This window comes from Anomaloglossus baeobatrachus, unplaced genomic scaffold (assembly GCF_048569485.1).
Source record: "Anomaloglossus baeobatrachus isolate aAnoBae1 unplaced genomic scaffold, aAnoBae1.hap1 Scaffold_2622, whole genome shotgun sequence".
Taxonomy (NCBI): Eukaryota; Metazoa; Chordata; class Amphibia; order Anura; family Aromobatidae; genus Anomaloglossus; species Anomaloglossus baeobatrachus.
This window is the reverse complement of record NW_027442161.1, coordinates 98571-121250: the sequence shown is the minus strand read 5'-3', so window position 1 is coordinate 121250 and position 22680 is coordinate 98571. Positions and strand designations below refer to the sequence as shown.

Genomic DNA, 22680 nt, shown 5'->3' with positions numbered 1-22680 from the left:
GATATAGGTTTCTTTTTTTGCAACATGTTACTTTTTACTAAAAAGAATGAAAAAATATGGTGCTGAGGCAGAAAACGTAAAAAACCGTGTGCATGTTCATGCGTTGGTGGTATAGTGGTGAGCATAGCTGCCTTCCAAGCAGTTGACCCGGGTTCGATTCCCGGCCAACGCATTTGGTGATGCTTTTATTCTGTTTAAGGCTCATGGTTTTCGTTTGTTCTTCACACAATTTAGCAATACTGAACATTAAAATAACAATAATGAAGAGAAAGTTTCTCTGCTTCTTTTCAACTGTCTTACCTTAACTATATGCCGCGTTACAGTTGTTGATAAAAGCTTAGTAGGGTTACTGCGCATTATAAGAAAAATGCCAGGGTGCTGTTTTTGTAACACATTAGCACAGTTGATGAGCAAACGCACACGTTTTTAGTGTGGGGGTAGGCATTGGTGGTATAGTGGCGAGAATAGTTGCTTCCCAAGCAATTGACCCGGGTTCGATTCCCGGCCAATGCAGGCGATATAGGTTTCTTTTTTTGCAACATCTTACTTTTTACTAAAAAGAATGAAAAAATATGGTGCTGAGGCAGAAAACGTAAAAAAACGTGTGCGTGTTCAAGCGTTGGTGGTATAGTGGTGAGCATAGCTGCCTTCCAAGCAGTTGACCCGGGTTCGATTCCCGGCCAACGCATTTGGTGATGCTTTTATTCTGTATAAGGCTCATGGTTTTCGTTTGTTCTTCACACAATTTAGCAATACTGAAAATTAAAATAACAATAATGAAGAGAAAGTTTCTGTGCTTCTTTTCAACTGTCTAACCTTAACTATATGCCGCGTTACAGTTGTTGATAAAAGCTTAGTAGGGTTACTGCGCATTATAAGAAAAATGCCAGGGTGCTGTTTTTGTAACACCTTAGCACAGTTGATGAGCAAACGCACACGTTTTCAGTGTGGGGGTAGGCATTGGTGGTATAGTGGCGAGAATAGTTGCTTCCCAAGCAAGTGACCCGGGTTCGATTGCAGGCGATATAGGTTTCTTTTTTTGCAACATGTTACTTTTTACTAAAAAGAATGAAAAAATATGGTGCTGAGGCAGAAAACGTAAAAAAACGTGTGCGTGTTCAAGCGTTGGTGGTATAGTGGTGAGCATAGCTGCCTTCCAAGCAGTTGACCCGGGTTCGATTCCCGGCCAACGCATTTGGTGATGCTTTTATTCTGTATAAGGCTCATGGTTTTCGTTTGTTCTTCACACAATTTAGCAATACTGAAAATTAAAATAACAATAATGAAGAGAAAGTTTCTGTGCTTCTTTTCAACTGTCTAACCTTAACTATATGCGGCGTTACAGTTGTTGATAAAAGCTTAGTAGGGTTACTGCGCATTATAAGAAAAATGCCAGGGTGCTGTTTTTGTAACACCTTAGCACAGTTGATGAGCAAAAGCACACATTTTCAGTGTGGGGGTAGGCATTGGTGGTATAGTGGCGAGAATAGTTGCTTCCCAAGCAATTGACCAGGGTTCGATTCCCGGCCAATGCAGGCGGTATGGGGTTTTTTTTTGCAACATGTTACTTTTTACTAAAAAGAATGAAAAAATATGGTGCTGAGGCAGAAAACGTAAAAAAACGTGTGCGCGTTCAAGCGTTGGTGGTATAGTGGTGAGCATAGCTGCCTTCCAAGCAGTTGACCCGGGTTCGATTCCCGGCCAACGCATTTGGTGATGCTTTTATTCTGTATAAGGCTCATGGTTTTCGTTTGTTCTTCACACAATTTAGCAATACTGAAAATTAAAATAACAATAATGAAGAGAAAGTTTCTGTGCTTCTTTTCAACTGTCTAACCTTAACTATATGCCGCGTTACAGTTGTTGATAAAAGCTTAGTAGGGTTACTGCGCATTATAAGAAAAATGCCAGGGTGCTGTTTTTGTAACACCTTAGCACAGTTGATGAGCAAACGCACACGTTTTCAGTGTGGGGGTAGGCATTGGTGGTATAGTGGCGAGAATAGTTGCTTCCCAAGCAATTGACCCGGGTTCGATTCCCGGCCAATGCAGGCGATATAGGTTTCTTTTTTTGCAACATGTTACTTTTTACTAAAAAGAATGAAAAAATATGGTGCTGAGGCAAAAAACGTAAAAAAACGTGTGCGTGTTCAAGCGTTGGTGGTATAGTGGTGAGCATAGCTGCCTTCCAAGCAGTTGACCCGGGTTCGATTCCCGGCCAACGCATTTGGTGATGCTTTTATTCTGTATAAGGCTCATGGTTTTCGTTTGTTCTTCACACAATTTAGCAATACTGAAAATTAAAATAACAATAATGAAGAGAAAGTTTCTGTGCTTCTTTTCAACTGTCTAACCTTAACTATATGCCGCGATACAGTTGTTGATAAAAGCTTAGTAGGGTTACTGCGCATTATAAGAAAAATGCCAGGGTGCTGTTTTTGTAACACCTTAGCACAGTTGATGAGCAAAAGCACACGTTTTCAGTGTGGGGGTAGGCATTGGTGGTATAGTGGCGAGAATAGTTGCTTCCCAAGCAATTGACCCGGGTTCGATTCCCGGCCAATGCAGGCGATATAGGTTTCTTTTTTTGCAACATGTTACTTTTTACTAAAAAGAATGAAAAAATATGGTGCTGAGGCAGAAAACGTAAAAAACCGTGTGCATGTTCATGCGTTGGTGGTATAGTGGTGAGCATAGCTGCCTTCCAAGCAGTTGACCCGGGTTCGATTCCCGGCCAACGCATTTGGTGATGCTTTTATTCTGTTTAAGGCTCATGGTTTTCGTTTGTTCTTCACACAATTTAGCAATACTGAACATTAAAATAACAATAATGAAGAGAAAGTTTCTCTGCTTCTTTTCAACTGTCTTACCTTAACTATATGCCGCGTTACAGTTGTTGATAGAAGCTTAGTAGGGTTACTGCGCATTATAAGAAAAATGCCAGGGTGCTGTTTTTGTAACACATTAGCACAGTTGATGAGCAAACGCACACGTTTTCAGTGTGGGGGTAGGCATTGGTGGTATAGTGGCGAGAATAGTTGCTTTCCAAGCAATTGACCCGGGTTCGATTCCCGGCCAATGCAGGCGATATAGGTTTCTTTTTTTGCAACATGTTACTTTTTACTAAAAAGAATGAAAAAATATGGTGCTGAGGCAGAAAACGTAAAAAAACGTGTGCGCGTTCAAGCGTTGGTGGTATAGTGGTGAGCATAGCTGCCTTCCAAGCAGTTGACCCGGGTTCGATTCCCGGCCAACGCATTTGGTGATGCTTTTATTCTGTATAAGGCTCATGGTTTTCGTTTGTTCTTCACACAATTTAGCAATACTGAAAATTAAAATAACAATAATGAAGAGAAAGTTTCTGTGCTTCTTTTCAACTGTCTAACCTTAACTATATGCCGCGTTACAGTTGTTGATAAAAGCTTAGTAGGGTTACTGCGCATTATAAGAAAAATGCCAGGGTGCTGTTTTTGTAACACCTTAGCACAGTTGATGAGCAAAAGCACACGTTTTCAGTGTGGGGGTAGGCATTGGTGGTATAGTGGCGAGAATAGTTGCTTCCCAAGCAATTGACCCGGGTTTGTTTCCCGGCCAATGCAGGCGATATAGGTTTCTTTTTTTGCAACATGTTACTTTTTACTAAAAAGAATGAAAAAATATGGTGCTGAGGCAGAAAACGTAAAAAAACGTGTGCGTGTTCAAGCGTTGGTGGTATAGTGGTGAGCATAGCTGCCTTCCAAGCAGTTGACCCGGGTTCGATTCCCGGCCAACGCATTTGGTGATGCTTTTATTCTGTATAAGGCTCATGGTTTTCGTTTGTTCTTCACACAATTTAGCAATACTGAAAATTAAAATAACAATAATGAAGAGAAAGTTTCTGTGCTTCTTTTCAACTGTCTAACCTTAACTATATGCCGCGATACAGTTGTTGATAAAAGCTTAGTAGGGTTACTGCGCATTATAAGAAAAATGCCAGGGTGCTGTTTTTGTAACACCTTAGCACAGTTGATGAGCAAAAGCACACGTTTTCAGTGTGGGGGTAGGCATTGGTGGTATAGTGGCGAGAATAGTTGCTTCCCAAGCAATTGACCCGGGTTTGTTTCCCGGCCAATGCAGGCGATATAGGTTTCTTTTTTTGCAACATGTTACTTTTTACTAAAAAGAATGAAAAAATATGGTGCTGAGGCAGAAAACGTAAAAAACCGTGTGCATGTTCATGCGTTGGTGGTATAGTGGTGAGCATAGCTGCCTTCCAAGCAGTTGACCCGGGTTCGATTCCCGGCCAACGCATTTGGTGATGCTTTTATTCTGTTTAAGGCTCATGGTTTTCGTTTGTTCTTCACACAATTTAGCAATACTGAACATTAAAATAACAATAATGAAGAGAAAGTTTCTCTGCTTCTTTTCAACTGTCTTACCTTAACTATATGCCGCGTTACAGTTGTTGATAGAAGCTTAGTAGGGTTACTGCGCATTATAAGAAAAATGCCAGGGTGCTGTTTTTGTAACACATTAGCACAGTTGATGAGCAAACGCACACATTTTCAGTGTGGGGGTAGGCATTGGTGGTATAGTGGCGAGAATAGTTGCTTCCCAAGCAATTGACCCGGGTTCGATTCCCGGCCAATGCAGGCGATATAGGTTTCTTTTTTTGCAACATGTTACTTTTTACTAAAAAGAATGAAAAAATATGGTGCTGAGGCAGAAAACGTAAAAAAACGTGTGCGCATTCAAGCGTTGGTGGTATAGTGGTGAGCATAGCTGCCTTCCAAGCAGTTGACCCGGGTTCGATTCCCGGCCAACGCATTTGGTGATGCTTTTATTCTGTACAAGGCTCATGGTTTTCGTTTGTTCTTCACACAATTTAGCAATACTGAAAATTAAAATAACAATAATGAAGAGAAAGTTTCTGTGCTTCTTTTCAACTGTCTAACCTTAACTATATGCCGCGTTACAGTTGTTGATAAAAGCTTAGTAGGGTTACTGCGCATTATAAGAAAAATGCCAGGGTGCTGTTTTTGTAACACCTTAGCACAGTTGATGAGCAAACGCACACGTTTTCAGTGTGGGGGTAGGCATTGGTGGTATAGTGGCGAGAATAGTTGCTTCCCAAGCAAGTGACCCGGGTTCGATTGCAGGCGATATAGGTTTCTTTTTTTGCAACATGTTACTTTTTACTAAAAAGAATGAAAAAATATGGTGCTGAGGCAGAAAACGTAAAAAAACGTGTGCGCGTTCAAGCGTTGGTGGTATAGTGGTGAGCATAGCTGCCTTCCAAGCAGTTGACCCGGGTTCGATTCCCGGCCAACGCATTTGGTGATGCTTTTATTCTGTATAAGGCTCATGGTTTTCGTTTGTTCTTCACACAATTTAGCAATACTGAAAATTAAAATAACAATAATGAAGAGAAAGTTTCTGTGCTTCTTTTCAACTGTCTAACCTTAACTATATGCCGCGTTACAGTTGTTGATAAAAGCTTAGTAGGGTTACTGCGCATTATAAGAAAAATGCCAGGGTGCTGTTTTTGTAACACCTTAGCACAGTTGATGAGCAAACGCACACGTTTTCAGTGTGGGGGTAGGCATTGGTGGTATAGTGGCGAGAATAGTTGCTTCCCAAGCAAGTGACCCGGGTTCGATTGCAGGCGATATAGGTTTCTTTTTTTGCAACATGTTACTTTTTACTAAAAAGAATGAAAAAATATGGTGCTGAGGCAGAAAACGTAAAAAAACGTGTGCGTGTTCAAGCGTTGGTGGTATAGTGGTGAGCATAGCTGCCTTCCAAGCAGTTGACCCGGGTTCGATTCCCGGCCAACGCATTTGGTGATGCTTTTATTCTGTATAAGGCTCATGGTTTTCGTTTGTTCTTCACACAATTTAGCAATACTGAAAATTAAAATAACAATAATGAAGAGAAAGTTTCTGTGCTTCTTTTCAACTGTCTAACCTTAACTATATGCCGCGATGCAGTTGTTGATAAAAGCTTAGTAGGGTTACTGCGCATTATAAGAAAAATGCCAGGGTGCTGTTTTTGTAACACCTTAGCACAGTTGATGAGCAAAAGCACACGTTTTCAGTGTGGGGGTAGGCATTGGTGGTATAGTGGCGAGAATAGTTGCTTCCCAAGCAATTGACCCGGGTTTGTTTCCCGGCCAATGCAGGCGATATAGGTTTCTTTTTTTGCAACATGTTACTTTTTACTAAAAAGAATGAAAAAATATGGTGCTGAGGCAGAAAACGTAAAAAACCGTGTGCATGTTCATGCGTTGGTGGTATAGTGGTGAGCATAGCTGCCTTCCAAGCAGTTGACCCGGGTTCGATTCCCGGCCAACGCATTTGGTGATGCTTTTATTCTGTTTAAGGCTCATGGTTTTCGTTTGTTCTTCACACAATTTAGCAATACTGAACATTAAAATAACAATAATGAAGAGAAAGTTTCTCTGCTTCTTTTCAACTGTCTTACCTTAACTATATGCCGCGTTACAGTTGTTGATAAAAGCTTAGTAGGGTTACTGCGCATTATAAGAAAAATGCCAGGGTGCTGTTTTTGTAACACATTAGCACAGTTGATGAGCAAACGCACACGTTTTCAGTGTGGGGGTAGGCATTGGTGGTATAGTGGCGAGAATAGTTGCTTCCCAAGCAATTGACCCGGGTTTGTTTCCCGGCCAATGCAGGCGATATAGGTTTCTTTTTTTGCAACATGTTACTTTTTACTAAAAAGAATGAAAAAATATGGTGCTGAGGCAGAAAACGTAAAAAACCGTGTGCATGTTCATGCGTTGGTGGTATAGTGGTGAGCATAGCTGCCTTCCAAGCAGTTGACCCGGGTTCGATTCCCGGCCAACGCATTTGGTGATGCTTTTATTCTGTTTAAGGCTCATGGTTTTCGTTTGTTCTTCACACAATTTAGCAATACTGAACATTAAAATAACAATAATGAAGAGAAAGTTTCTCTGCTTCTTTTCAACTGTCTTACCTTAACTATATGCCGCGTTACAGTTGTTGATAGAAGCTTAGTAGGGTTACTGCGCATTATAAGAAAAATGCCAGGGTGCTGTTTTTGTAACACATTAGCACAGTTGATGAGCAAACGCACACGTTTTCAGTGTGGGGGTAGGCATTGGTGGTATAGTGGCGAGAATAGTTGCTTCCCAAGCAATTGACCCGGGTTCGATTCCCGGCCAATGCAGGCGATATAGGTTTCTTTTTTTGCAACATGTTACTTTTTACTAAAAAGAATGAAAAAATATGGTGCTGAGGCAGAAAACGTAAAAAAACGTGTGCGCGTTCAAGCGTTGGTGGTATAGTGGTGAGCATAGCTGCCTTCCAAGCAGTTGACCCGGGTTCGATTCCCGGCCAACGCATTTGGTGATGCTTTTATTCTGTATAAGGCTCATGGTTTTCGTTTGTTCTTCACACAATTTAGCAATACTGAAAATTAAAATAACAATAATGAAGAGAAAGTTTCTGTGCTTCTTTTCAACTGTCTAACCTTAACTATATGCCGCGTTACAGTTGTTGATAAAAGCTTAGTAGGGTTACTGCGCATTATAAGAAAAATGCCAGGGTGCTGTTTTTGTAACACCTTAGCACAGTTGATGAGCAAAAGCACACGTTTTCAGTGTGGGGGTAGGCATTGGTGGTATAGTGGCGAGAATAGTTGCTTCCCAAGCAATTGACCCGGGTTTGTTTCCCGGCCAATGCAGGCGATATAGGTTTCTTTTTTTGCAACATGTTACTTTTTACTAAAAAGAATGAAAAAATATGGTGCTGAGGCAGAAAACGTAAAAAAACGTGTGCGTGTTCAAGCGTTGGTGGTATAGTGGTGAGCATAGCTGCCTTCCAAGCAGTTGACCCGGGTTCGATTCCCGGCCAACGCATTTGGTGATGCTTTTATTCTGTATAAGGCTCATGGTTTTCGTTTGTTCTTCACACAATTTAGCAATACTGAAAATTAAAATAACAATAATGAAGAGAAAGTTTCTGTGCTTCTTTTCAACTGTCTAACCTTAACTATATGCCGCGATACAGTTGTTGATAAAAGCTTAGTAGGGTTACTGCGCATTATAAGAAAAATGCCAGGGTGCTGTTTTTGTAACACCTTAGCACAGTTGATGAGCAAAAGCACACGTTTTCAGTGTGGGGGTAGGCATTGGTGGTATAGTGGCGAGAATAGTTGCTTCCCAAGCAATTGACCCGGGTTTGTTTCCCGGCCAATGCAGGCGATATAGGTTTCTTTTTTTGCAACATGTTACTTTTTACTAAAAAGAATGAAAAAATATGGTGCTGAGGCAGAAAACGTAAAAAACCGTGTGCATGTTCATGCGTTGGTGGTATAGTGGTGAGCATAGCTGCCTTCCAAGCAGTTGACCCGGGTTCGATTCCCGGCCAACGCATTTGGTGATGCTTTTATTCTGTTTAAGGCTCATGGTTTTCGTTTGTTCTTCACACAATTTAGCAATACTGAACATTAAAATAACAATAATGAAGAGAAAGTTTCTCTGCTTCTTTTCAACTGTCTTACCTTAACTATATGCCGCGTTACAGTTGTTGATAGAAGCTTAGTAGGGTTACTGCGCATTATAAGAAAAATGCCAGGGTGCTGTTTTTGTAACACATTAGCACAGTTGATGAGCAAACGCACACATTTTCAGTGTGGGGGTAGGCATTGGTGGTATAGTGGCGAGAATAGTTGCTTCCCAAGCAATTGACCCGGGTTCGATTCCCGGCCAATGCAGGCGATATAGGTTTCTTTTTTTGCAACATGTTACTTTTTACTAAAAAGAATGAAAAAATATGGTGCTGAGGCAGAAAACGTAAAAAAACGTGTGCGCATTCAAGCGTTGGTGGTATAGTGGTGAGCATAGCTGCCTTCCAAGCAGTTGACCCGGGTTCGATTCCCGGCCAACGCATTTGGTGATGCTTTTATTCTGTACAAGGCTCATGGTTTTCGTTTGTTCTTCACACAATTTAGCAATACTGAAAATTAAAATAACAATAATGAAGAGAAAGTTTCTGTGCTTCTTTTCAACTGTCTAACCTTAACTATATGCCGCGTTACAGTTGTTGATAAAAGCTTAGTAGGGTTACTGCGCATTATAAGAAAAATGCCAGGGTGCTGTTTTTGTAACACCTTAGCACAGTTGATGAGCAAACGCACACGTTTTCAGTGTGGGGGTAGGCATTGGTGGTATAGTGGCGAGAATAGTTGCTTCCCAAGCAAGTGACCCGGGTTCGATTGCAGGCGATATAGGTTTCTTTTTTTGCAACATGTTACTTTTTACTAAAAAGAATGAAAAAATATGGTGCTGAGGCAGAAAACGTAAAAAAAACGTGTGCGCGTTCAAGCGTTGGTGGTATAGTGGTGAGCATAGCTGCCTTCCAAGCAGTTGACCCGGGTTCGATTCCCGGCCAACGCATTTGGTGATGCTTTTATTCTGTATAAGGCTCATGGTTTTCGTTTGTTCTTCACACAATTTAGCAATACTGAAAATTAAAATAACAATAATGAAGAGAAAGTTTCTGTGCTTCTTTTCAACTGTCTAACCTTAACTATATGCCGCGTTACAGTTGTTGATAAAAGCTTAGTAGGGTTACTGCGCATTATAAGAAAAATGCCAGGGTGCTGTTTTTGTAACACCTTAGCACAGTTGATGAGCAAACGCACACGTTTTCAGTGTGGGGGTAGGCATTGGTGGTATAGTGGCGAGAATAGTTGCTTCCCAAGCAAGTGACCCGGGTTCGATTGCAGGCGATATAGGTTTCTTTTTTTGCAACATGTTACTTTTTACTAAAAAGAATGAAAAAATATGGTGCTGAGGCAGAAAACGTAAAAAAACGTGTGCGTGTTCAAGCGTTGGTGGTATAGTGGTGAGCATAGCTGCCTTCCAAGCAGTTGACCCGGGTTCGATTCCCGGCCAACGCATTTGGTGATGCTTTTATTCTGTATAAGGCTCATGGTTTTCGTTTGTTCTTCACACAATTTAGCAATACTGAAAATTAAAATAACAATAATGAAGAGAAAGTTTCTGTGCTTCTTTTCAACTGTCTAACCTTAACTATATGCCGCGATGCAGTTGTTGATAAAAGCTTAGTAGGGTTACTGCGCATTATAAGAAAAATGCCAGGGTGCTGTTTTTGTAACACCTTAGCACAGTTGATGAGCAAAAGCACACGTTTTCAGTGTGGGGGTAGGCATTGGTGGTATAGTGGCGAGAATAGTTGCTTCCCAAGCAATTGACCCGGGTTTGTTTCCCGGCCAATGCAGGCGATATAGGTTTCTTTTTTTGCAACATGTTACTTTTTACTAAAAAGAATGAAAAAATATGGTGCTGAGGCAGAAAACGTAAAAAACCGTGTGCATGTTCATGCGTTGGTGGTATAGTGGTGAGCATAGCTGCCTTCCAAGCAGTTGACCCGGGTTCGATTCCCGGCCAACGCATTTGGTGATGCTTTTATTCTGTTTAAGGCTCATGGTTTTCGTTTGTTCTTCACACAATTTAGCAATACTGAACATTAAAATAACAATAATGAAGAGAAAGTTTCTCTGCTTCTTTTCAACTGTCTTACCTTAACTATATGCCGCGTTACAGTTGTTGATAAAAGCTTAGTAGGGTTACTGCGCATTATAAGAAAAATGCCAGGGTGCTGTTTTTGTAACACATTAGCACAGTTGATGAGCAAACGCACACGTTTTCAGTGTGGGGGTAGGCATTGGTGGTATAGTGGCGAGAATAGTTGCTTCCCAAGCAATTGACCCGGGTTCGATTCCCGGCCAATGCAGGCGATATAGGTTTCTTTTTTTGCAACATGTTACTTTTTACTAAAAAGAATGAAAAAATATGGTGCTGAGGCAGAAAACGTAAAAAAACGTGTGCGTGTTCAAGCGTTGGTGGTATAGTGGTGAGCATAGCTGCCTTCCAAGCAGTTGACCCGGGTTCGATTCCCGGCCAACGCATTTGGTGATGCTTTTATTCTGTATAAGGCTCATGGTTTTCGTTTGTTCTTCACACAATTTAGCAATACTGAAAATTAAAATAACAATAATGAAGAGAAAGTTTCTGTGCTTCTTTTCAACTGTCTAACCTTAACTATATGCCGCGTTACAGTTGTTGATAAAAGCTTAGTAGGGTTACTGCGCATTATAAGAAAAATGCCAGGGTGCTGTTTTTGTAACACATTAGCACAGTTGATGAGCAAAAGCACACATTTTCAGTGTGGGGGTAGGCATTGGTGGTATAGTGGCGAGAATAGTTGCTTCCCAAGCAATTGACCCGGGTTCGAATGCAGGGCATATAGGTTTCTTTTTTTGCAACATGTTACTTTTTACTAAAAAGAATGAAAAAATATGGTGCTGAGGCAGAAAACGTAAAAAAACGTGTGCGCGTTCAAGCGTTGGTGGTATAGTGGTGAGCATAGCTGCCTTCCAAGCAGTTGACCCGGGTTCGATTCCCGGCCAACGCATTTGGTGATGCTTTTATTCTGTATAAGGCTCATGGTTTTCGTTTGTTCTTCACACAATTTAGCAATACTGAAAATTAAAATAACAATAATGAAGAGAAAGTTTCTGTGCTTCTTTTCAACTGTCTAACCTTAACTATATGCCGCGTTACAGTTGTTGATAAAAGCTTAGTAGGGTTACTGCGCATTATAAGAAAAATGCCAGGGTGCTGTTTTTGTAACACCTTAGCACAGTTGATGAGCAAAAGCACACGTTTTCAGTGTGGGGGTAGGCATTGGTGGTATAGTGGCGAGAATAGTTGCTTCCCAAGCAATTGACCCGGGTTTGTTTCCCGGCCAATGCAGGCGATATAGGTTTCTTTTTTTGCAACATGTTACTTTTTACTAAAAAGAATGAAAAAATATGGTGCTGAGGCAGAAAACGTAAAAAAACGTGTGCGTGTTCAAGCGTTGGTGGTATAGTGGTGAGCATAGCTGCCTTCCAAGCAGTTGACCCGGGTTCGATTCCCGGCCAACGCATTTGGTGATGCTTTTATTCTGTATAAGGCTCATGGTTTTCGTTTGTTCTTCACACAATTTAGCAATACTGAAAATTAAAATAACAATAATGAAGAGAAAGTTTCTGTGCTTCTTTTCAACTGTCTAACCTTAACTATATGCCGCGATACAGTTGTTGATAAAAGCTTAGTAGGGTTACTGCGCATTATAAGAAAAATGCCAGGGTGCTGTTTTTGTAACACCTTAGCACAGTTGATGAGCAAAAGCACACGTTTTCAGTGTGGGGGTAGGCATTGGTGGTATAGTGGCGAGAATAGTTGCTTCCCAAGCAATTGACCCGGGTTTGTTTCCCGGCCAATGCAGGCGATATAGGTTTCTTTTTTTGCAACATGTTACTTTTTACTAAAAAGAATGAAAAAATATGGTGCTGAGGCAGAAAACGTAAAAAACCGTGTGCATGTTCATGCGTTGGTGGTATAGTGGTGAGCATAGCTGCCTTCCAAGCAGTTGACCCGGGTTCGATTCCCGGCCAACGCATTTGGTGATGCTTTTATTCTGTTTAAGGCTCATGGTTTTCGTTTGTTCTTCACACAATTTAGCAATACTGAACATTAAAATAACAATAATGAAGAGAAAGTTTCTCTGCTTCTTTTCAACTGTCTTACCTTAACTATATGCCGCGTTACAGTTGTTGATAGAAGCTTAGTAGGGTTACTGCGCATTATAAGAAAAATGCCAGGGTGCTGTTTTTGTAACACATTAGCACAGTTGATGAGCAAACGCACACATTTTCAGTGTGGGGGTAGGCATTGGTGGTATAGTGGCGAGAATAGTTGCTTCCCAAGCAATTGACCCGGGTTCGATTCCCGGCCAATGCAGGCGATATAGGTTTCTTTTTTTGCAACATGTTACTTTTTACTAAAAAGAATGAAAAAATATGGTGCTGAGGCAGAAAACGTAAAAAAACGTGTGCGCATTCAAGCGTTGGTGGTATAGTGGTGAGCATAGCTGCCTTCCAAGCAGTTGACCCGGGTTCGATTCCCGGCCAACGCATTTGGTGATGCTTTTATTCTGTACAAGGCTCATGGTTTTCGTTTGTTCTTCACACAATTTAGCAATACTGAAAATTAAAATAACAATAATGAAGAGAAAGTTTCTGTGCTTCTTTTCAACTGTCTAACCTTAACTATATGCCGCGTTACAGTTGTTGATAAAAGCTTAGTAGGGTTACTGCGCATTATAAGAAAAATGCCAGGGTGCTGTTTTTGTAACACCTTAGCACAGTTGATGAGCAAACGCACACGTTTTCAGTGTGGGGGTAGGCATTGGTGGTATAGTGGCGAGAATAGTTGCTTCCCAAGCAAGTGACCCGGGTTCGATTGCAGGCGATATAGGTTTCTTTTTTTGCAACATGTTACTTTTTACTAAAAAGAATGAAAAAATATGGTGCTGAGGCAGAAAACGTAAAAAAACGTGTGCGCGTTCAAGCGTTGGTGGTATAGTGGTGAGCATAGCTGCCTTCCAAGCAGTTGACCCGGGTTCGATTCCCGGCCAACGCATTTGGTGATGCTTTTATTCTGTATAAGGCTCATGGTTTTCGTTTGTTCTTCACACAATTTAGCAATACTGAAAATTAAAATAACAATAATGAAGAGAAAGTTTCTGTGCTTCTTTTCAACTGTCTAACCTTAACTATATGCCGCGTTACAGTTGTTGATAAAAGCTTAGTAGGGTTACTGCGCATTATAAGAAAAATGCCAGGGTGCTGTTTTTGTAACACCTTAGCACAGTTGATGAGCAAACGCACACGTTTTCAGTGTGGGGGTAGGCATTGGTGGTATAGTGGCGAGAATAGTTGCTTCCCAAGCAAGTGACCCGGGTTCGATTGCAGGCGATATAGGTTTCTTTTTTTGCAACATGTTACTTTTTACTAAAAAGAATGAAAAAATATGGTGCTGAGGCAGAAAACGTAAAAAAACGTGTGCGTGTTCAAGCGTTGGTGGTATAGTGGTGAGCATAGCTGCCTTCCAAGCAGTTGACCCGGGTTCGATTCCCGGCCAACGCATTTGGTGATGCTTTTATTCTGTATAAGGCTCATGGTTTTCGTTTGTTCTTCACACAATTTAGCAATACTGAAAATTAAAATAACAATAATGAAGAGAAAGTTTCTGTGCTTCTTTTCAACTGTCTAACCTTAACTATATGCCGCGATGCAGTTGTTGATAAAAGCTTAGTAGGGTTACTGCGCATTATAAGAAAAATGCCAGGGTGCTGTTTTTGTAACACCTTAGCACAGTTGATGAGCAAAAGCACACGTTTTCAGTGTGGGGGTAGGCATTGGTGGTATAGTGGCGAGAATAGTTGCTTCCCAAGCAATTGACCCGGGTTTGTTTCCCGGCCAATGCAGGCGATATAGGTTTCTTTTTTTGCAACATGTTACTTTTTACTAAAAAGAATGAAAAAATATGGTGCTGAGGCAGAAAACGTAAAAAACCGTGTGCATGTTCATGCGTTGGTGGTATAGTGGTGAGCATAGCTGCCTTCCAAGCAGTTGACCCGGGTTCGATTCCCGGCCAACGCATTTGGTGATGCTTTTATTCTGTTTAAGGCTCATGGTTTTCGTTTGTTCTTCACACAATTTAGCAATACTGAACATTAAAATAACAATAATGAAGAGAAAGTTTCTCTGCTTCTTTTCAACTGTCTTACCTTAACTATATGCCGCGTTACAGTTGTTGATAAAAGCTTAGTAGGGTTACTGCGCATTATAAGAAAAATGCCAGGGTGCTGTTTTTGTAACACATTAGCACAGTTGATGAGCAAACGCACACGTTTTCAGTGTGGGGGTAGGCATTGGTGGTATAGTGGCGAGAATAGTTGCTTCCCAAGCAATTGACCCGGGTTCGATTCCCGGCCAATGCAGGCGATATAGGTTTCTTTTTTTGCAACATGTTACTTTTTACTAAAAAGAATGAAAAAATATGGTGCTGAGGCAGAAAACGTAAAAAAACGTGTGCGTGTTCAAGCGTTGGTGGTATAGTGGTGAGCATAGCTGCCTTCCAAGCAGTTGACCCGGGTTCGATTCCCGGCCAACGCATTTGGTGATGCTTTTATTCTGTATAAGGCTCATGGTTTTCGTTTGTTCTTCACACAATTTAGCAATACTGAAAATTAAAATAACAATAATGAAGAGAAAGTTTCTGTGCTTCTTTTCAACTGTCTAACCTTAACTATATGCCGCGTTACAGTTGTTGATAAAAGCTTAGTAGGGTTACTGCGCATTATAAGAAAAATGCCAGGGTGCTGTTTTTGTAACACCTTAGCACAGTTGATGAGCAAACGCACACGTTTTCAGTGTGGGGGTAGGCATTGGTGGTATAGTGGCGAGAATAGTTGCTTCCCAAGCAAGTGACCCGGGTTCGATTGCAGGCGATATAGGTTTCTTTTTTTGCAACATGTTACTTTTTACTAAAAAGAATGAAAAAATATGGTGCTGAGGCAGAAAACGTAAAAAAACGTGTGCGTGTTCAAGCGTTGGTGGTATAGTGGTGAGCATAGCTGCCTTCCAAGCAGTTGACCCGGGTTCGATTCCCGGCCAACGCATTTGGTGATGCTTTTATTCTGTATAAGGCTCATGGTTTTCGTTTGTTCTTCACACAATTTAGCAATACTGAAAATTAAAATAACAATAATGAAGAGAAAGTTTCTGTGCTTCTTTTCAACTGTCTAACCTTAACTATATGCCGCGATGCAGTTGTTGATAAAAGCTTAGTAGGGTTACTGCGCATTATAAGAAAAATGCCAGGGTGCTGTTTTTGTAACACCTTAGCACAGTTGATGAGCAAAAGCACACGTTTTCAGTGTGGGGGTAGGCATTGGTGGTATAGTGGCGAGAATAGTTGCTTCCCAAGCAATTGACCCGGGTTTGTTTCCCGGCCAATGCAGGCGATATAGGTTTCTTTTTTTGCAACATGTTACTTTTTACTAAAAAGAATGAAAAAATATGGTGCTGAGGCAGAAAACGTAAAAAACCGTGTGCATGTTCATGCGTTGGTGGTATAGTGGTGAGCATAGCTGCCTTCCAAGCAGTTGACCCGGGTTCGATTCCCGGCCAACGCATTTGGTGATGCTTTTATTCTGTTTAAGGCTCATGGTTTTCGTTTGTTCTTCACACAATTTAGCAATACTGAACATTAAAATAACAATAATGAAGAGAAAGTTTCTCTGCTTCTTTTCAACTGTCTTACCTTAACTATATGCCGCGTTACAGTTGTTGATAAAAGCTTAGTAGGGTTACTGCGCATTATAAGAAAAATGCCAGGGTGCTGTTTTTGTAACACATTAGCACAGTTGATGAGCAAACGCACACGTTTTTAGTGTGGGGGTAGGCATTGGTGGTATAGTGGCGAGAATAGTTGCTTCCCAAGCAATTGACCCGGGTTCGATTCCCGGCCAATGCAGGCGATATAGGTTTCTTTTTTTGCAACATCTTACTTTTTACTAAAAAGAATGAAAAAATATGGTGCTGAGGCAGAAAACGTAAAAAAACGTGTGCGTGTTCAAGCGTTGGTGGTATAGTGGTGAGCATAGCTGCCTTCCAAGCAGTTGACCCGGGTTCGATTCCCGGCCAACGCATTTGGTGATGCTTTTATTCTGTATAAGGCTCATGGTTTTCGTTTGTTCTTCACACAATTTAGCAATACTGAAAATTAAAATAACAATAATGAAGAGAAAGTTTCTGTGCTTCTTTTCAACTGTCTAACCTTAACTATATGCCGCGTTACAGTTGTTGATAAAAGCTTAGTAGGGTTACTGCGCATTATAAGAAAAATGCCAGGGTGCTGTTTTTGTAACACCTTAGCACAGTTGATGAGCAAACGCACACGTTTTCAGTGTGGGGGTAGGCATTGGTGGTATAGTGGCGAGAATAGTTGCTTCCCAAGCAAGTGACCCGGGTTCGATTGCAGGCGATATAGGTTTCTTTTTTTGCAACATGTTACTTTTTACTAAAAAGAATGAAAAAATATGGTGCTGAGGCAGAAAACGTAAAAAAACGTGTGCGTGTTCAAGCGTTGGTGGTATAGTGGTGAGCATAGCTGCCTTCCAAGCAGTTGACCCGGGTTCGATTCCCGGCCAACGCATTTGGTGATGCTTTTATTCTGTATAAGGCTCATGGTTTTCGTTTGTTCTTCACACAATTTAGCAATACTGAAAATTAAAATAACAATAATGAAGAGAAAGTTTCTGTGCTTCTTTTCAACTGTCTAACCTTAACTATATGCCGCGTTACAGTTGTTGATAAAAGCTTAGTAGGGTTACTGCGCATTATAAGAAAAATGCCAGGGTGCTGTTTTTGTAACACCTTAGCACAGTTGATGAGCAAACGCACACGTTTTCAGTGTGGGGGTAGGCATTGGTGGTATAGTGGCGAGAATAGTTGCTTCCCAAGCAATTGACCCGGGTTCGATTCCCGGCCAATGCAGGCGATATAGGTTTCTTTTTTTGCAACATGTTACTTTTTACTAAAAAGAATGAAAAAATATGGTGCTGAGGCAAAAAACGTAAAAAAACGTGTGCGTGTTCAAGCGTTGGTGGTATAGTGGTGAGCATAGCTGCCTTCCAAGCAGTTGACCCGGGTTCGATTCCCGGCCAACGCATTTGGTGATGCTTTTATTCTGTATAAGGCTCATGGTTTTCGTTTGTTCTTCACACAATTTAGCAATACTGAAAATTAAAATAACAATAATGAAGAGAAAGTTTCTGTGCTTCTTTTCAACTGTCTAACCTTAACTATATGCCGCGATACAGTTGTTGATAAAAGCTTAGTAGGGTTACTGCGCATTATAAGAAAAATGCCAGGGTGCTGTTTTTGTAACACCTTAGCACAGTTGATGAGCAAAAGCACACGTTTTCAGTGTGGGGGTAGGCATTGGTGGTATAGTGGCGAGAATAGTTGCTTCCCAAGCAATTGACCCGGGTTCGATTCCCGGCCAATGCAGGCGATATAGGTTTCTTTTTTTGCAACATGTTACTTTTTACTAAAAAGAATGAAAAAATATGGTGCTGAGGCAAAAAACGTAAAAAAACGTGTGCGTGTTCAAGCGTTGGTGGTATAGTGGTGAGCATAGCTGCCTTCCAAGCAGTTGACCCGGGTTCGATTCCCGGCCAACGCATTTGGTGATGCTTTTATTCTGTATAAGGCTCATGGTTTTCGTTTGTTCTTCACACAATTTAGCAATACTGAAAATTAAAATAACAATAATGAAGAGAAAGTTTCTGTGCTTCTTTTCAACTGTCTAACCTTAACTATATGCCGCGATACAGTTGTTGATAAAAGCTTAGTAGGGTTACTGCGCATTATAAGAAAAATGCCAGGGTGCTGTTTTTGTAACACCTTAGCACAGTTGATGAGCAAAAGCACACGTTTTCAGTGTGGGGGTAGGCATTGGTGGTATAGTGGCGAGAATAGTTGCTTCCCAAGCAATTGACCCGGGTTCGATTCCCGGCCAATGCAGGCGATATAGGTTTCTTTTTTTGCAACATGTTACTTTTTACTAAAAAGAATGAAAAAATATGGTGCTGAGGCAGAAAACGTAAAAAACCGTGTGCATGTTCATGCGTTGGTGGTATAGTGGTGAGCATAGCTGCCTTCCAAGCAGTTGACCCGGGTTCGATTCCCGGCCAACGCATTTGGTGATGCTTTTATTCTGTTTAAGGCTCATGGTTTTCGTTTGTTCTTCACACAATTTAGCAATACTGAACATTAAAATAACAATAATGAAGAGAAAGTTTCTCTGCTTCTTTTCAACTGTCTTACCTTAACTATATGCCGCGTTACAGTTGTTGATAGAAGCTTAGTAGGGTTACTGCGCATTATAAGAAAAATGCCAGGGTGCTGTTTTTGTAACACATTAGCACAGTTGATGAGCAAACGCACACGTTTTCAGTGTGGGGGTAGGCATTGGTGGTATAGTGGCGAGAATAGTTGCTTCCCAAGCAATTGACCCGGGTTCGATTCCCGGCCAATGCAGGCGATATAGGTTTCTTTTTTTGCAACATGTTACTTTTTACTAAAAAGAATGAAAAAATATGGTGCTGAGGCAGAAAACGTAAAAAAACGTGTGCGCGTTCAAGCGTTGGTGGTATAGTGGTGAGCATAGCTGCCTTCCAAGCAGTTGACCCGGGTTCGATTCCCGGCCAACGCATTTGGTGATGCTTTTATTCTGTATAAGGCTCATGGTTTTCGTTTGTTCTTCACACAATTTAGCAATACTGAAAATTAAAATAACAATAATGAAGAGAAAGTTTCTGTGCTTCTTTTCAACTGTCTAACCTTAACTATATGCCGCGTTACAGTTGTTGATAAAAGCTTAGTAGGGTTACTGCGCATTATAAGAAAAATGCCAGGGTGCTGTTTTTGTAACACCTTAGCACAGTTGATGAGCAAAAGCACACGTTTTCAGTGTGGGGGTAGGCATTGGTGGTATAGTGGCGAGAATAGTTGCTTCCCAAGCAATTGACCCGGGTTTGTTTCCCGGCCAATGCAGGCGATATAGGTTTCTTTTTTTGCAACATGTTACTTTTTACTAAAAAGAATGAAAAAATATGGTGCTGAGGCAGAAAACGTAAAAAAACGTGTGCGTGTTCAAGCGTTGGTGGTATAGTGGTGAGCATAGCTGCCTTCCAAGCAGTTGACCCGGGTTCGATTCCCGGCCAACGCATTTGGTGATGCTTTTATTCTGTATAAGGCTCATGGTTTTCGTTTGTTCTTCACACAATTTAGCAATACTGAAAATTAAAATAACAATAATGAAGAGAAAGTTTCTGTGCTTCTTTTCAACTGTCTAACCTTAACTATATGCCGCGATACAGTTGTTGATAAAAGCTTAGTAGGGTTACTGCGCATTATAAGAAAAATGCCAGGGTGCTGTTTTTGTAACACCTTAGCACAGTTGATGAGCAAAAGCACACGTTTTCAGTGTGGGGGTAGGCATTGGTGGTATAGTGGCGAGAATAGTTGCTTCCCAAGCAATTGACCCGGGTTTGTTTCCCGGCCAATGCAGGCGATATAGGTTTCTTTTTTTGCAACATGTTACTTTTTACTAAAAAGAATGAAAAAATATGGTGCTGAGGCAGAAAACGTAAAAAACCGTGTGCATGTTCATGCGTTGGTGGTATAGTGGTGAGCATAGCTGCCTTCCAAGCAGTTGACCCGGGTTCGATTCCCGGCCAACGCATTTGGTGATGCTTTTATTCTGTTTAAGGCTCATGGTTTTCGTTTGTTCTTCACACAATTTAGCAATACTGAACATTAAAATAACAATAATGAAGAGAAAGTTTCTCTGCTTCTTTTCAACTGTCTTACCTTAACTATATGCCGCGTTACAGTTGTTGATAGAAGCTTAGTAGGGTTACTGCGCATTATAAGAAAAATGCCAGGGTGCTGTTTTTGTAACACATTAGCACAGTTGATGAGCAAACGCACACATTTTCAGTGTGGGGGTAGGCATTGGTGGTATAGTGGCGAGAATAGTTGCTTCCCAAGCAATTGACCCGGGTTCGATTCCCGGCCAATGCAGGCGATATAGGTTTCTTTTTTTGCAACATGTTACTTTTTACTAAAAAGAATGAAAAAATATGGTGCTGAGGCAGAAAACGTAAAAAAACGTGTGCGCATTCAAGCGTTGGTGGTATAGTGGTGAGCATAGCTGCCTTCCAAGCAGTTGACCCGGGTTCGATTCCCGGCCAACGCATTTGGTGATGCTTTTATTCTGTACAAGGCTCATGGTTTTCGTTTGTTCTTCACACAATTTAGCAATACTGAAAATTAAAATAACAATAATGAAGAGAAAGTTTCTGTGCTTCTTTTCAACTGTCTAACCTTAACTATATGCCGCGTTACAGTTGTTGATAAAAGCTTAGTAGGGTTACTGCGCATTATAAGAAAAATGCCAGGGTGCTGTTTTTGTAACACCTTAGCACAGTTGATGAGCAAACGCACACGTTTTCAGTGTGGGGGTAGGCATTGGTGGTATAGTGGCGAGAATAGTTGCTTCCCAAGCAGGTGACCCGGGTTCGATTGCAGGCGATATAGGTTTCTTTTTTTGCAACATGTTACTTTTTACTAAAAAGAATGAAAAAATATGGTGCTGAGGCAGAAAACGTAAAAAAACGTGTGCGCGTTCAAGCGTTGGTGGTATAGTGGTGAGCATAGCTGCCTTCCAAGCAGTTGACCCGGGTTCGATTCCCGGCCAACGCATTTGGTGATGCTTTTATTCTGTATAAGGCTCATGGTTTTCGTTTGTTCTTCACACAATTTAGCAATACTGAAAATTAAAATAACAATAATGAAGAGAAAGTTTCTGTGCTTCTTTTCAACTGTCTAACCTTAACTATATGCCGCGTTACAGTTGTTGATAAAAGCTTAGTAGGGTTACTGCGCATTATAAGAAAAATGCCAGGGTGCTGTTTTTGTAACACCTTAGCACAGTTGATGAGCAAAAGCACACGTTTTCAGTGTGGGGGTAGGCATTGGTGGTATAGTGGCGAGAATAGTTGCTTCCCAAGCAATTGACCCGGGTTTGTTTCCCGGCCAATGCAGGCGATATAGGTTTCTTTTTTTGCAACATGTTACTTTTTACTAAAAAGAATGAAAAAATATGGTGCTGAGGCAGAAAACGTAAAAAAACGTGTGCGTGTTCAAGCGTTGGTGGTATAGTGGTGAGCATAGCTGCCTTCCAAGCAGTTGACCCGGGTTCGATTCCCGGCCAACGCATTTGGTGATGCTTTTATTCTGTATAAGGCTCATGGTTTTCGTTTGTTCTTCACACAATTTAGCAATACTGAAAATTAAAATAACAATAATGAAGAGAAAGTTTCTGTGCTTCTTTTCAACTGTCTAACCTTAACTATATGCCGCGATACAGTTGTTGATAAAAGCTTAGTAGGGTTACTGCGCATTATAAGAAAAATGCCAGGGTGCTGTTTTTGTAACACCTTAGCACAGTTGATGAGCAAAAGCACACGTTTTCAGTGTGGGGGTAGGCATTGGTGGTATAGTGGCGAGAATAGTTGCTTCCCAAGCAATTGACCCGGGTTTGTTTCCCGGCCAATGCAGGCGATATAGGTTTCTTTTTTTGCAACATGTTACTTTTTACTAAAAAGAATGAAAAAATATGGTGCTGAGGCAGAAAACGTAAAAAACCGTGTGCATGTTCATGCGTTGGTGGTATAGTGGTGAGCATAGCTGCCTTCCAAGCAGTTGACCCGGGTTCGATTCCCGGCCAACGCATTTGGTGATGCTTTTATTCTGTTTAAGGCTCATGGTTTTCGTTTGTTCTTCACACAATTTAGCAATACTGAACATTAAAATAACAATAATGAAGAGAAAGTTTCTCTGCTTCTTTTCAACTGTCTTACCTTAACTATATGCCGCGTTACAGTTGTTGATAGAAGCTTAGTAGGGTTACTGCGCATTATAAGAAAAATGCCAGGGTGCTGTTTTTGTAACACATTAGCACAGTTGATGAGCAAACGCACACATTTTCAGTGTGGGGGTAGGCATTGGTGGTATAGTGGCGAGAATAGTTGCTTCCCAAGCAATTGACCCGGGTTCGATTCCCGGCCAATGCAGGCGATATAGGTTTCTTTTTTTGCAACATGTTACTTTTTACTAAAAAGAATGAAAAAATATGGTGCTGAGGCAGAAAACGTAAAAAAAC

The 22680-nt window shown here is 41.0% G+C and overlaps 61 non-coding genes across 61 annotated transcripts; all 61 read left to right on the top strand.

Annotated features, from left to right (window-relative positions):
* The first annotated feature begins 100 nt into the window (after positions 1–100).
* TRNAG-UCC (transfer RNA glycine (anticodon UCC)) lies at positions 101–172 on the top strand. Its single transcript has one exon. It is a non-coding gene; the product is annotated as a tRNA-Gly (tRNA).
* A 269-nt stretch (positions 173–441) lies between these two features.
* TRNAG-CCC (transfer RNA glycine (anticodon CCC)) lies at positions 442–513 on the top strand. Its single transcript has one exon. It is a non-coding gene; the product is annotated as a tRNA-Gly (tRNA).
* A 103-nt stretch (positions 514–616) lies between these two features.
* Positions 617–688, top strand: TRNAG-UCC (transfer RNA glycine (anticodon UCC)). Its single transcript has one exon. It is a non-coding gene; the product is annotated as a tRNA-Gly (tRNA).
* A 434-nt stretch (positions 689–1122) lies between these two features.
* On the top strand, positions 1123–1194 carry TRNAG-UCC (transfer RNA glycine (anticodon UCC)). Its single transcript has one exon. It is a non-coding gene; the product is annotated as a tRNA-Gly (tRNA).
* A 269-nt stretch (positions 1195–1463) lies between these two features.
* Positions 1464–1535, top strand: TRNAG-CCC (transfer RNA glycine (anticodon CCC)). The gene has a single exon. It is a non-coding gene; the product is annotated as a tRNA-Gly (tRNA).
* A 102-nt stretch (positions 1536–1637) lies between these two features.
* Positions 1638–1709, top strand: TRNAG-UCC (transfer RNA glycine (anticodon UCC)). Its single transcript has one exon. It is a non-coding gene; the product is annotated as a tRNA-Gly (tRNA).
* A 269-nt stretch (positions 1710–1978) lies between these two features.
* On the top strand, positions 1979–2050 carry TRNAG-CCC (transfer RNA glycine (anticodon CCC)). The gene has a single exon. It is a non-coding gene; the product is annotated as a tRNA-Gly (tRNA).
* A 103-nt stretch (positions 2051–2153) lies between these two features.
* Positions 2154–2225, top strand: TRNAG-UCC (transfer RNA glycine (anticodon UCC)). Its single transcript has one exon. It is a non-coding gene; the product is annotated as a tRNA-Gly (tRNA).
* A 269-nt stretch (positions 2226–2494) lies between these two features.
* On the top strand, positions 2495–2566 carry TRNAG-CCC (transfer RNA glycine (anticodon CCC)). Its single transcript has one exon. It is a non-coding gene; the product is annotated as a tRNA-Gly (tRNA).
* Positions 2567–2669: 103 nt separating this feature from the next.
* Positions 2670–2741, top strand: TRNAG-UCC (transfer RNA glycine (anticodon UCC)). Its single transcript has one exon. It is a non-coding gene; the product is annotated as a tRNA-Gly (tRNA).
* Positions 2742–3185: 444 nt separating this feature from the next.
* TRNAG-UCC (transfer RNA glycine (anticodon UCC)) lies at positions 3186–3257 on the top strand. Its single transcript has one exon. It is a non-coding gene; the product is annotated as a tRNA-Gly (tRNA).
* Positions 3258–3701: 444 nt separating this feature from the next.
* On the top strand, positions 3702–3773 carry TRNAG-UCC (transfer RNA glycine (anticodon UCC)). The gene has a single exon. It is a non-coding gene; the product is annotated as a tRNA-Gly (tRNA).
* A 444-nt stretch (positions 3774–4217) lies between these two features.
* On the top strand, positions 4218–4289 carry TRNAG-UCC (transfer RNA glycine (anticodon UCC)). The gene has a single exon. It is a non-coding gene; the product is annotated as a tRNA-Gly (tRNA).
* A 269-nt stretch (positions 4290–4558) lies between these two features.
* Positions 4559–4630, top strand: TRNAG-CCC (transfer RNA glycine (anticodon CCC)). The gene has a single exon. It is a non-coding gene; the product is annotated as a tRNA-Gly (tRNA).
* Positions 4631–4733: 103 nt separating this feature from the next.
* Positions 4734–4805, top strand: TRNAG-UCC (transfer RNA glycine (anticodon UCC)). The gene has a single exon. It is a non-coding gene; the product is annotated as a tRNA-Gly (tRNA).
* A 434-nt stretch (positions 4806–5239) lies between these two features.
* On the top strand, positions 5240–5311 carry TRNAG-UCC (transfer RNA glycine (anticodon UCC)). Its single transcript has one exon. It is a non-coding gene; the product is annotated as a tRNA-Gly (tRNA).
* A 434-nt stretch (positions 5312–5745) lies between these two features.
* TRNAG-UCC (transfer RNA glycine (anticodon UCC)) lies at positions 5746–5817 on the top strand. The gene has a single exon. It is a non-coding gene; the product is annotated as a tRNA-Gly (tRNA).
* Positions 5818–6261: 444 nt separating this feature from the next.
* TRNAG-UCC (transfer RNA glycine (anticodon UCC)) lies at positions 6262–6333 on the top strand. The gene has a single exon. It is a non-coding gene; the product is annotated as a tRNA-Gly (tRNA).
* A 444-nt stretch (positions 6334–6777) lies between these two features.
* On the top strand, positions 6778–6849 carry TRNAG-UCC (transfer RNA glycine (anticodon UCC)). The gene has a single exon. It is a non-coding gene; the product is annotated as a tRNA-Gly (tRNA).
* A 269-nt stretch (positions 6850–7118) lies between these two features.
* On the top strand, positions 7119–7190 carry TRNAG-CCC (transfer RNA glycine (anticodon CCC)). The gene has a single exon. It is a non-coding gene; the product is annotated as a tRNA-Gly (tRNA).
* Positions 7191–7293: 103 nt separating this feature from the next.
* On the top strand, positions 7294–7365 carry TRNAG-UCC (transfer RNA glycine (anticodon UCC)). The gene has a single exon. It is a non-coding gene; the product is annotated as a tRNA-Gly (tRNA).
* Positions 7366–7809: 444 nt separating this feature from the next.
* TRNAG-UCC (transfer RNA glycine (anticodon UCC)) lies at positions 7810–7881 on the top strand. Its single transcript has one exon. It is a non-coding gene; the product is annotated as a tRNA-Gly (tRNA).
* A 444-nt stretch (positions 7882–8325) lies between these two features.
* TRNAG-UCC (transfer RNA glycine (anticodon UCC)) lies at positions 8326–8397 on the top strand. The gene has a single exon. It is a non-coding gene; the product is annotated as a tRNA-Gly (tRNA).
* A 269-nt stretch (positions 8398–8666) lies between these two features.
* TRNAG-CCC (transfer RNA glycine (anticodon CCC)) lies at positions 8667–8738 on the top strand. Its single transcript has one exon. It is a non-coding gene; the product is annotated as a tRNA-Gly (tRNA).
* A 103-nt stretch (positions 8739–8841) lies between these two features.
* TRNAG-UCC (transfer RNA glycine (anticodon UCC)) lies at positions 8842–8913 on the top strand. Its single transcript has one exon. It is a non-coding gene; the product is annotated as a tRNA-Gly (tRNA).
* A 435-nt stretch (positions 8914–9348) lies between these two features.
* TRNAG-UCC (transfer RNA glycine (anticodon UCC)) lies at positions 9349–9420 on the top strand. The gene has a single exon. It is a non-coding gene; the product is annotated as a tRNA-Gly (tRNA).
* A 434-nt stretch (positions 9421–9854) lies between these two features.
* On the top strand, positions 9855–9926 carry TRNAG-UCC (transfer RNA glycine (anticodon UCC)). The gene has a single exon. It is a non-coding gene; the product is annotated as a tRNA-Gly (tRNA).
* A 444-nt stretch (positions 9927–10370) lies between these two features.
* TRNAG-UCC (transfer RNA glycine (anticodon UCC)) lies at positions 10371–10442 on the top strand. Its single transcript has one exon. It is a non-coding gene; the product is annotated as a tRNA-Gly (tRNA).
* A 269-nt stretch (positions 10443–10711) lies between these two features.
* On the top strand, positions 10712–10783 carry TRNAG-CCC (transfer RNA glycine (anticodon CCC)). The gene has a single exon. It is a non-coding gene; the product is annotated as a tRNA-Gly (tRNA).
* A 103-nt stretch (positions 10784–10886) lies between these two features.
* TRNAG-UCC (transfer RNA glycine (anticodon UCC)) lies at positions 10887–10958 on the top strand. The gene has a single exon. It is a non-coding gene; the product is annotated as a tRNA-Gly (tRNA).
* A 434-nt stretch (positions 10959–11392) lies between these two features.
* TRNAG-UCC (transfer RNA glycine (anticodon UCC)) lies at positions 11393–11464 on the top strand. Its single transcript has one exon. It is a non-coding gene; the product is annotated as a tRNA-Gly (tRNA).
* A 444-nt stretch (positions 11465–11908) lies between these two features.
* On the top strand, positions 11909–11980 carry TRNAG-UCC (transfer RNA glycine (anticodon UCC)). Its single transcript has one exon. It is a non-coding gene; the product is annotated as a tRNA-Gly (tRNA).
* A 444-nt stretch (positions 11981–12424) lies between these two features.
* TRNAG-UCC (transfer RNA glycine (anticodon UCC)) lies at positions 12425–12496 on the top strand. Its single transcript has one exon. It is a non-coding gene; the product is annotated as a tRNA-Gly (tRNA).
* A 269-nt stretch (positions 12497–12765) lies between these two features.
* TRNAG-CCC (transfer RNA glycine (anticodon CCC)) lies at positions 12766–12837 on the top strand. Its single transcript has one exon. It is a non-coding gene; the product is annotated as a tRNA-Gly (tRNA).
* A 103-nt stretch (positions 12838–12940) lies between these two features.
* Positions 12941–13012, top strand: TRNAG-UCC (transfer RNA glycine (anticodon UCC)). Its single transcript has one exon. It is a non-coding gene; the product is annotated as a tRNA-Gly (tRNA).
* Positions 13013–13446: 434 nt separating this feature from the next.
* On the top strand, positions 13447–13518 carry TRNAG-UCC (transfer RNA glycine (anticodon UCC)). Its single transcript has one exon. It is a non-coding gene; the product is annotated as a tRNA-Gly (tRNA).
* A 434-nt stretch (positions 13519–13952) lies between these two features.
* Positions 13953–14024, top strand: TRNAG-UCC (transfer RNA glycine (anticodon UCC)). The gene has a single exon. It is a non-coding gene; the product is annotated as a tRNA-Gly (tRNA).
* A 444-nt stretch (positions 14025–14468) lies between these two features.
* Positions 14469–14540, top strand: TRNAG-UCC (transfer RNA glycine (anticodon UCC)). Its single transcript has one exon. It is a non-coding gene; the product is annotated as a tRNA-Gly (tRNA).
* A 269-nt stretch (positions 14541–14809) lies between these two features.
* TRNAG-CCC (transfer RNA glycine (anticodon CCC)) lies at positions 14810–14881 on the top strand. Its single transcript has one exon. It is a non-coding gene; the product is annotated as a tRNA-Gly (tRNA).
* A 103-nt stretch (positions 14882–14984) lies between these two features.
* On the top strand, positions 14985–15056 carry TRNAG-UCC (transfer RNA glycine (anticodon UCC)). The gene has a single exon. It is a non-coding gene; the product is annotated as a tRNA-Gly (tRNA).
* Positions 15057–15490: 434 nt separating this feature from the next.
* Positions 15491–15562, top strand: TRNAG-UCC (transfer RNA glycine (anticodon UCC)). The gene has a single exon. It is a non-coding gene; the product is annotated as a tRNA-Gly (tRNA).
* A 444-nt stretch (positions 15563–16006) lies between these two features.
* TRNAG-UCC (transfer RNA glycine (anticodon UCC)) lies at positions 16007–16078 on the top strand. Its single transcript has one exon. It is a non-coding gene; the product is annotated as a tRNA-Gly (tRNA).
* Positions 16079–16347: 269 nt separating this feature from the next.
* Positions 16348–16419, top strand: TRNAG-CCC (transfer RNA glycine (anticodon CCC)). Its single transcript has one exon. It is a non-coding gene; the product is annotated as a tRNA-Gly (tRNA).
* A 103-nt stretch (positions 16420–16522) lies between these two features.
* On the top strand, positions 16523–16594 carry TRNAG-UCC (transfer RNA glycine (anticodon UCC)). The gene has a single exon. It is a non-coding gene; the product is annotated as a tRNA-Gly (tRNA).
* A 434-nt stretch (positions 16595–17028) lies between these two features.
* TRNAG-UCC (transfer RNA glycine (anticodon UCC)) lies at positions 17029–17100 on the top strand. Its single transcript has one exon. It is a non-coding gene; the product is annotated as a tRNA-Gly (tRNA).
* Positions 17101–17369: 269 nt separating this feature from the next.
* TRNAG-CCC (transfer RNA glycine (anticodon CCC)) lies at positions 17370–17441 on the top strand. Its single transcript has one exon. It is a non-coding gene; the product is annotated as a tRNA-Gly (tRNA).
* Positions 17442–17544: 103 nt separating this feature from the next.
* Positions 17545–17616, top strand: TRNAG-UCC (transfer RNA glycine (anticodon UCC)). Its single transcript has one exon. It is a non-coding gene; the product is annotated as a tRNA-Gly (tRNA).
* A 269-nt stretch (positions 17617–17885) lies between these two features.
* Positions 17886–17957, top strand: TRNAG-CCC (transfer RNA glycine (anticodon CCC)). The gene has a single exon. It is a non-coding gene; the product is annotated as a tRNA-Gly (tRNA).
* Positions 17958–18060: 103 nt separating this feature from the next.
* Positions 18061–18132, top strand: TRNAG-UCC (transfer RNA glycine (anticodon UCC)). Its single transcript has one exon. It is a non-coding gene; the product is annotated as a tRNA-Gly (tRNA).
* A 269-nt stretch (positions 18133–18401) lies between these two features.
* TRNAG-CCC (transfer RNA glycine (anticodon CCC)) lies at positions 18402–18473 on the top strand. The gene has a single exon. It is a non-coding gene; the product is annotated as a tRNA-Gly (tRNA).
* Positions 18474–18576: 103 nt separating this feature from the next.
* TRNAG-UCC (transfer RNA glycine (anticodon UCC)) lies at positions 18577–18648 on the top strand. Its single transcript has one exon. It is a non-coding gene; the product is annotated as a tRNA-Gly (tRNA).
* A 269-nt stretch (positions 18649–18917) lies between these two features.
* TRNAG-CCC (transfer RNA glycine (anticodon CCC)) lies at positions 18918–18989 on the top strand. The gene has a single exon. It is a non-coding gene; the product is annotated as a tRNA-Gly (tRNA).
* A 103-nt stretch (positions 18990–19092) lies between these two features.
* Positions 19093–19164, top strand: TRNAG-UCC (transfer RNA glycine (anticodon UCC)). The gene has a single exon. It is a non-coding gene; the product is annotated as a tRNA-Gly (tRNA).
* A 444-nt stretch (positions 19165–19608) lies between these two features.
* TRNAG-UCC (transfer RNA glycine (anticodon UCC)) lies at positions 19609–19680 on the top strand. Its single transcript has one exon. It is a non-coding gene; the product is annotated as a tRNA-Gly (tRNA).
* Positions 19681–20124: 444 nt separating this feature from the next.
* On the top strand, positions 20125–20196 carry TRNAG-UCC (transfer RNA glycine (anticodon UCC)). The gene has a single exon. It is a non-coding gene; the product is annotated as a tRNA-Gly (tRNA).
* Positions 20197–20465: 269 nt separating this feature from the next.
* TRNAG-CCC (transfer RNA glycine (anticodon CCC)) lies at positions 20466–20537 on the top strand. The gene has a single exon. It is a non-coding gene; the product is annotated as a tRNA-Gly (tRNA).
* Positions 20538–20640: 103 nt separating this feature from the next.
* Positions 20641–20712, top strand: TRNAG-UCC (transfer RNA glycine (anticodon UCC)). Its single transcript has one exon. It is a non-coding gene; the product is annotated as a tRNA-Gly (tRNA).
* A 434-nt stretch (positions 20713–21146) lies between these two features.
* Positions 21147–21218, top strand: TRNAG-UCC (transfer RNA glycine (anticodon UCC)). The gene has a single exon. It is a non-coding gene; the product is annotated as a tRNA-Gly (tRNA).
* A 444-nt stretch (positions 21219–21662) lies between these two features.
* Positions 21663–21734, top strand: TRNAG-UCC (transfer RNA glycine (anticodon UCC)). Its single transcript has one exon. It is a non-coding gene; the product is annotated as a tRNA-Gly (tRNA).
* Positions 21735–22178: 444 nt separating this feature from the next.
* Positions 22179–22250, top strand: TRNAG-UCC (transfer RNA glycine (anticodon UCC)). Its single transcript has one exon. It is a non-coding gene; the product is annotated as a tRNA-Gly (tRNA).
* A 269-nt stretch (positions 22251–22519) lies between these two features.
* Positions 22520–22591, top strand: TRNAG-CCC (transfer RNA glycine (anticodon CCC)). Its single transcript has one exon. It is a non-coding gene; the product is annotated as a tRNA-Gly (tRNA).
* Positions 22592–22680: the final 89 nt, after the last annotated feature.